The following is an 8,571-nucleotide window of genomic DNA, read 5'->3' as shown; positions in this document are numbered from 1 at the left end:
ACTTGAAAGAAAGGCCTGAGCCCCCCTCTCTCTGCTGCCGTTGGTGCACCACTCTCGGCACTTCGTGCCCACCCAGGGCTTGCGGGGCGGGAACTTTTGGTCTAAGAGGAATCTCTATCCGTATCCAATTTTGGACCTCGGCCAGCCCCCGGCAGAGCGGCGTGCCAGCCTGCGAATGACTGCCCTTCCCTGCCGGAAAGAAAGGCCTGAGCCTGCTCTCTCACCTGCAGTTTGTGCACCACTCTTGGCACTTCGAGCCCTGCCAGGGCTTGCGGGGTGGGCACCTTTGCTCTGGGAAGAATATTCGTCCGTATGCAATTTTGGCCATCAGCCGGTCCCCGGTCATGCGGCGAGCCGGCCTGTGAACGACTGCCCTTCCCACCCGGAAAGAAAGGCCTGAGCCTGCTCTCTCACCTGCCGTTGGTGCGACACTCTCCACACTACGTGCCCAGCCAGGGCTTGCGGGGCAGACCCCTTTGGTCTAAGAGGAATCTTCGTCCGTATTCAATTTTAAACCTCAGTTGGACCCCGGCGCTGCGGCGCGCCGGCCTGGCATCGACAGCCCTTCCCGCCCGGAAAGAAAGACCTGAGCCCCCCTCTCACACCGGCCGTTGTTGCGCCACTCTCAGCACTACGTGCCAAGCCAGGGCATGCGGGGCGGGCACATTTTTTCTGGGGTGAATCTTCGTCCGTATCCCATATCGGAACTCAGCCGGCCCCCGGCGGCGCGGTGTGCTGGTCTGCGAACGACTGCCCTTCCCGGCTGGAAAGAAAGGCCTGAGACCCCCTCTCTCACCTACCATTGGTGTGCCACTCTCGGCACTACGCACCCTGCCAGGGCTCGAGGGGCGGGCACCTTTGGTCTGGGAGGAATCTTCGTCCGTATCCAATTTTCGCCCTTGGCCGGCCCCCACTAGCACAGCGCTCTGGCCTGAAAACCACTGCCCTTCCCAAGCGGAAAGAAAGGCCTGAGACCCCCTCTCTCACCTGCCGTTGGTACGCCACTCTCGGCACTACGCGCCCAACCGGGGCTTGCGGGGCAGGTACCTTTGGACTGGGAGGAATCTTCGTCTCTATCCAATTTTGGCCCTCGACCGGTCCGCAGCAGCACTGTGCGCTGGCCTGCAAACGACTGCCCTTCCCAGCTGGAAAGAAAGGCCTGAGCCCCCCTCTCTCACCTGCCGTTGGTGCGCCACTCTCGGCACTATGTGCCCAGCCAGGGCTCGAGGGGCGGGCACCTTTGGTCTGGGAGGAATCTTGGTCCGTATTCAATTTTGGACCTCGGTTGGACCCCGGCGCTGCGGCGCGCCGGCCTAGCATCGACAGCCCTTCCCACCCGGAAAGAAAGGCCTGAGCCCCCCTCTTTCACCGGCCGTTGTTGCGCCACTCTCGGCACTACATGCCAAGCAAGGGCTTCCGGGGCGGGCACCTTTGGTCGAAGAGGAATCTTCGTCCATATGCAATTTTGGCCCTTGGCCGGCCCCAGGCAACGCGGTGTGCCAGGCTGCAATCGACTTCCCTTACCGCCGGGAAAAAAAGGCCTGAGATCCCCTCTCTAACCTGCCGTTGGTGCACCACTCTCGGCACTACGCACCCAGCCAGGGCTCGAGGGGCGGGAACTTTTGGTCTAAGAGGAATCCCTGTCCATATCCAATTTGGTCCTCGGCCGGCTCCCGGCCGTGCGACGCGCTGTCCGGCAAACGACTGCCCTTCCTGGCTGGAAAGAAAAGCCTGAGCCGCCCTCTCTCACCTGCCCTTGGTGCGCCACTCTCAGCACTATGCACCCAGCCAGGACTTGTGGGGTGGGAACCTTTGGTCTGGGAGGAATCTTCGTCTCTATCCAATTTTGGCCCTCAGCCGGTCCCTGGCGACGCGGTGCGCCGGCCTGCCAACCTCTGCCCTTTCTGGCCAGAAAGAAAGGCCTGAGCCCCCCTCTCTCACCTGTTGTTGTTGCACCACTCTCGGCATTTCGCACCCAGCCCGGGTTTGAGGGGTGGGAACCTTTGTTCTGGGAGGAATCTTCGTCAGTATCCAATTTTGGCCCTCGGCCAGTCCCCGGCGGCGCGGCGCACCGGTCTGCGAACGACTGCTCTTCCCGCCCAGAAAGAAAGGCTTGAGCCCCCCTCTCTCACCTGCTGTTGGTACGCCACTCTCGGCACTATGTGCCCAGCTAGGGCTTGGGGGACGGGCACCTTTAGTCTAGGAGGAATCGGTGTCTGTATCCAATTCTGGACCTCGGCTGGCCCCTGGCGCTGCGGCGTGCCAGCCTACCTAGGACTGTACTTCCCGTCCAGAAAGAAAAGCCTGAGCCCCCCTCTCTCACCTGCCGTTGGTGCGCCACTCTCGGCACTACGCGCCCAACCAGGGTTTGCCGGGCTGGCACCTTTTGTCTGGGAGGAATCTTCGTCCGTATCCAATTTTGGCCCTTGGACAAACCCCAGTTGCGCGGCGCACCGCCCTGCGAATGACTAGCCTTCCCGCCCAGAAAGAAAGGCCTGAGCCTTCCCCCATCACCTGCCGTTCGTGCGCCACGCTCGGCACTACGCGCCCAGCCAGGGCTTGCGGGCGGGCACCTTTGGTCTAGGAGGAATCTTTTTCCGTATTTGATTTTGGCCTTCGGCCGGCCCCCGGCGGAGTGGCCCGCCGGCCTGCGAACAACTGCCCTTCCCGCCCAGAAAGAAAGGCCTGAGCCCCCCTCTCTTACCTGCCGTTGGTGTGACATTCTCGGCACTACGCGCCCAGCCAGGGCTTGGGGGGCAGGAACCTCTTGTCTGAGAGTAATCTTCGTCTGTATCCAATTTTGGCCCTCGGCTGGCCCCCGGCAGTGCGGCACGCCAGCCTGCAAACAACTGCCCTTCCTGGCCAGAAAGAAAGGCCTGAGTCCCCCTCTCTCACCTGCTGTTTGTGCACCCCTTTCGGCACTACGTGCCCCCTCTCTGGATAATAAAAAACAAAAATGCAAAAGATAAAGGGCTTCTATGCTTAAAAATTGGCATCTTTCACCCAACACCTAATACAACCTTGTTCCTAGGCTGCTTCAACTTTTCTCAGTCTGGGTACATCGTTTCCACTTATCCCGGGGAAAAAAAAGAAAAAAAGTGTTAGTCAGGTCACCCACGGGGTCACTGAGACCTTAGCCATTTAAAAGAACTCATTTACCCTGAGCAAATGAGAACTCTGACCGCAGCATATGAGAAGACAAATGACAACCCAGCTTCAAGGCCCTGCTATCCAAGTGCCATCAGCTCCACAACGCTCAGCTCTAATGATTGCACATGAGTTACGTACACCTGCTCCATCCAGCAGGACTGTACAGTCATCGGCTCGACTGTCTAAGGTAACTGACATGTTGGCGTGAGACACTGAGCAATATTCCATCTACCCACTGATCCACATGGCAGGGCAGAGCAGCTCCAGGCTGATCCCAAGTGAGACATCCCGTACCTGTGACAACACAGACCGTGTGACACAATTAAGAGACGAACCTCACTTTGACAAGATTCAATTGCAAGAATGGAGATGCTGTGGAATACCATGACCTACGGGACTACCATCATAACGTGACTAGGCTCAAAGGATCCTGACAAATAAAGACGATAACAAGATGACCGGTCAGAAGAAGGGTCCATCAAAACCCTGAAGATGGATCCGCGATGTCGCCGCGTTCGGAAGCTAAGAACGGAACGATGCGGAAAACGAGTCCTCCTACTTTAAGATGGATGGCTGCGGAGCACCGCTGATGAATGGCGCAGAATGAGACCTTAAAAGAGGTCTGACCATAAAAGTCAGAGATGGGATACCAAAGAAGGCCTGAACCTGCAAATGAAGCGACTGACAACTTCTCAGCTACACAGAGAAGACCTTCAAGAACCTAAGGATGATGCCTGATGCTTCCCATAAGCCCCTTAAGGGCAAGATGCAAAAACCCTAAGGACACAAAACACTGACGAGACGAAGGACGTGACACAGACTGGAACTGCTCTGCCCTGCACAGGTGAATCCAATGATACAAGGTAAGCCCTTCCTTTGATGCGTCCAAATAACCTGTAATAGGATACCCATTGCACCAAACTAATTTCAAAAATCCCTCTGGGTGATGCACATACTTGGACCAACTCCCAACCCCTCTCTGGGTCTTTGCCCTGCATTTATCTTTCCGAGAGCCGGGGATGCGAATCCATCTCTGATGCAAAGGAGGGGTACCTGGGCTGGCTCAGAGGTTCCTGCCATCGTGAGAGTACTCGGAGTCAACTACGAGAAAGAAAACCATACACAATGTCTGAGTAGTGTGGCACGTGGCTCCAACCCCAATGATCCCTCTACTCACTGTCACCGAGGCAGGTCCTCAGGTCACTGGCTCTGACCGGAGTCACATGCTGTGGCTGTCATCTTCCGGGATACCTGAGCGAGTGAGAGACAAAATTAGAGGGCATTTCTAAAGCTGCAGTGGATCCCTGCTCCTCCTGCTGTCTCCCCGACTCGCCTCCAATGCCCGGACGCTCCCAAAGGTTACCTGGATGGCACCTGCGACCACTAAAGCTCAGCGCCTCATGACTCATCCTTTTAATACTTGGAGATTACCTACAAGGACAGCTCGAGAGGACCAAATCGTGTCTGTCACCTCATTGTGAGTTGGCTTCAGCCCTGTGAGGCTGCATATGTCTCCTGCAAAAAAAACCCCAGAGGCAAATGCCAGTACTGAGATACTGCCCAAGAGTATGCTGTTCCCATGGCAGTTTCTGTCTGACACCCCTTGACCGTGACCTCTTACAGGCAGGGTCCCCGTCACATTGGACTGCATGTTAGAAGTCTGCCTGTAAAACAAAAAACCAAGTATGTACGCAGATTCACCAGAAGTACACCGCCTGCAAAAAAGCATCCAGTTCTGTCCTGCAGTCACTGCTCACCTTGCTCACTGGGCTCACCTTCCCTCTGGTGCCTATTGTCTGCTGGGCCGGGGGCTCCGCATCTTAAAAAAAAACCCAAAAAAATAAAACTAAACCACCAAACCATCCAAAGGCAGAAAAATCATGCCTTGGCTCTGACCTCACATGACAACCCACCTTCTGATTGTGCTCCTCCGGCCTCTTCTGTTTATCTCTGCTTTACATCCAGTCCCTCTGACGCTGTAGAGAAATGAGTTAGCAAAGTCAGCCATATAGATGGAGGGACCTTAACTGCTGCCCAATTATCACTTCTCTTTAGACAACCCGTCTGGGGTCCAAAGACAACCTGCACAAACAAACACCGACCTAACTTTAAGGCCCTGCTGTACCGCTCCCATCATCTCTGGAAAAGCTCTCGTGACTGCATGCACGCTGCAGGTAGGGGCTGCCTCCTGGAGGACTGGAGAACTGCTGCCGTGAGTGGTTAAACCTATCGACAGGTTAACTGTAAAGTCTCCTTTCTACTCCACCTACCCCCAAGTCTACACTGCAGGGCAGAGCAGTTCCAGGCCGAACACAAACTCCAACGACACATTTCCAGACAAGTGCTGTGGTGCGACGAGGAGAGAGAACTCCGAGAAAGGAACAACTGCCAAAATGGATGTGCTGCCACACGAGAAGACGGAGGATACGGCAAGACTGAATGGAGGAGGCTCTGAGGAGCCCGAAAAGACACTCTAACAGAATGTCCTGTGACAAGAACTGCCTACAAAATTGCTAAGATGGATGGGAGACAATGCTACATTCAAAACCTTCTTAGATTCTCACAAGTCCGGGGTGGTTACAAGAGATGACTGCACGGCACAGCCACCGATACAACCTGTAAGGAGGCTGTAAAAGACATCTGACCTGACACTTCTCAGATGTGATTCCGATGCACGTCCAAGCTAGCGAGCCAAAGAATGGATGGTATGGGAACTGGACTGGGCAGTGCAGAGGTTCAAGACCCTAGGAATGATGCCTTGACATCTCCGATAAGACCTTTGAGGGCAGAAGGCAAAGACACGATGATTGTGAATTGTAAGAAACGAAACACAGACCGGACAAAGGACATGACACAGACCTGAACGGCTCTGCCCTGCACAACCTACTCCAGTGATGAAAAGTAAACTGCTCCTCCTATGTGTGCCAAGGGCCAGTTAGGGTAGACCCTTTCCCCTATGCTAATTTGAAAATCCCTACCTCCTAATCATAAAATTGGACCCAGCTCTCATCCCCTCTCCAGGTGGTAGTCCTCCACTTATCTTTCCCATAGTCGGGGATGTGAATCCATCTTCGATGGGAAGGAAGGATGCCTGGCTGGCTCAGAGGGTCCTGTGATTGCTGACTCAGTTGGCTATGAGAAAGAAAACCGAAACTGACGCAAGAGTTCGGCAGCACATGGGCGATAACCCCACAATTGGCTACTCACCGTCCCCTAAGCTGAGAGGTTCTTGGGCCACTGGCTCCGACCTGAGTCAGAGGCTGCTGCCATCACCGTGTGCCGTACCTAGGTGAGTGAGAAAAAAAGTTACATGGTGTTTCTGAAAGTACAGGAGACCCCAGCACCTCCTCGCTACCTCCCAGACTCAACTTCAATGCTCCTCCTTTGCCAAAGGCAGGCCGGATGGCACCTGCAACCAGAAAAGGTCGAGCCTTAATTGATGAGCTTTGTAGTACTAGGAGACTACTGACGAGGACAGCTGAAGACCATCAAACCTAATTGGCAGGTGGCTCCAGCCCTCTGAGGCTGCACACATTCTCTGCAGAACAAAAAACCAAAGGCAAATGTACATACTGAGATACTGCCTGAAGGGATGGCTTTCCTGTGGTAGCTCCTACCTACTTATCTCTCATCAACAGTGACCTTTTACTGGCAGGGTCCCTGAAGCATTGGACTGTCTGTTAGAAGGTGGCAGACCCCCTGGAAAACACAAGAAACAAAGCATGTGCACAGATTCACCACAACACCTGTAGAAGACCATCTACTTCTGTCGTGGAGTCGATGCTCACCTTGCTCAGCGGTACTCACCCGGATCACCTCCCCTCCGGTGCCTAGAGCCTCCTGGGCCGAGGGCTCTGCATCTGAAAACAAAGAAAAAACAAACTAAAACAAGAAAATCCTTAACACATCAAGTAAACATGGAGCCAAAAGCCACATCTTTGTGCTGACGTCAGGTGATGACCCACCTTCCTGCTCTGCTCCTCTGGCCTCTGTTCTGTTCAACTCTGCTTTACACCCTGTCCCTCTGACATGGTAAAGAAACCCTAACCAAAGTCACCCATATAGACGGGGAGAGCTGAAAGAGTCTCCCTTCTCTTTAGGTAAACCACCCAGAGTCACTGCCTGCAGCCAAAGACTGCAGCTGTAATCGCACGGAATATCTGGGTGAACGAGAGACAAACTTAAGTGGCACATCTGAAAAGTCAGTGAATGCCTTCACAGGCATTTAGGGGGCTCTTTCCAGACACTGACTACTGGGATCTTACTGAGTATGGTGACTATAACCTGGGCTGGATTACTAGAGTGGCCATGGCCTCAACCCTATATTAGGCATTCTGGTTCTATGGGAAAAGATTTTTCAGGAGATTACAAATGGAACTAATTTTTGTGTTTGTAACCTTACTAAAATAATAGGCTGTGATTTTAACTATACAATTCCAATAACTACTGGGCAATTAACTGAAAATGACTATTTGTTGTATCGTGATGTACCTAAATTACAAATAGGGATGGATATCAGTCTCTTCCAGAAGATGCTTGAACACCCAGATACAGAAAAGATAGACCAAGCAGGAGAACATCATCAGTGGGATATTTTTCTGGGATACTCCCCCACACCTTCTCAAGTGTTCCATTTCCCAATACATCCAATCTTAGTATTGGTGAGTGCCGTTGCTTTGTTATCATTACTCAATTTATGGCTGTGGTATAAATTAAGTACCATAATCAAAAGAGTGCAGATTGAGAGTAATGAAGTAATTAATTATTATGAGTAATTAAGCACGAGCTGGCTTGTTCCCAACATTGAATAAACAAATACCTTGCTGTTTAAAGATACAAAAGTCTCCGAGCAGTTTTTCGGACCTGGTTTTTCGGCATCACAGCCCAACTATTACCAAACACTGCCACTATAACCCCTAAACCGTCATCCAGTGCCAGATTTGGACACCTCTCGAACACCTGCAGCAACGGTGACTCCACCACCTCCCTGGGCTACCTATTCCAACACGTGACCACCCAATTTTTTCCTAATCTCTAATCCGAATCTCCCCGCTCTCGTTGAAGGCCATTTCCCCTGGTCCTCACTGCAGGACAGCGGCTCTTTCCCGGTTTAAACATCGGCACAGCCACCGAACCGGGTGCGGGTCCTTGGAAGCGCTTCCTGATTCTCGTCACTATCTCACTCCACATCCCCCGTCGTGAAGCGCCCCGGGAGCCCCGGGGGCTCAGCCCAGCACCGCGGGAGGGTCCCCGCATCCCCGGGGCTCCCTCCGGGCCCTCCCGCACCTCGTTCCGGTACCGCCAGGCTCACCCTTGTCCCGCAGGCAGGACGCGGTCATACCGCACTGCCCCAGCCCGCACCGAGCCGCTCCAGCCTGCGCCACTCCAATGCCCGCCGCTCAAACTCCCACCGCTCTAGCC

At 53.9% G+C, this 8,571-nt stretch overlaps 1 long non-coding RNA gene across 1 annotated transcript; it reads right to left on the bottom strand.

Annotated features, from left to right (window-relative positions):
• Positions 1 to 5,078: 5,078 nt before the first annotated feature.
• Positions 5,079 to 6,690, bottom strand: LOC113960815. The gene is made up of 3 exons (XR_003532109.1): positions 6,621 to 6,690; positions 6,358 to 6,435; positions 5,079 to 5,126 (listed from the first exon to the last, which is right to left on the bottom strand). It is a non-coding gene; the product is annotated as an uncharacterized LOC113960815 (long non-coding RNA).
• Between the last annotated feature and the right edge of the window lie 1,881 nt (positions 6,691 to 8,571).

The sequence above is a fragment of the Neopelma chrysocephalum genome, unplaced genomic scaffold, assembly GCF_003984885.1.
Source record: "Neopelma chrysocephalum unplaced genomic scaffold, ASM398488v2 Primary Assembly neopelma1_96916, whole genome shotgun sequence".
Taxonomy (NCBI): domain Eukaryota; kingdom Metazoa; phylum Chordata; class Aves; order Passeriformes; family Pipridae; genus Neopelma; species Neopelma chrysocephalum.
This window is presented reverse-complemented; position numbering and strand designations above follow the sequence as displayed.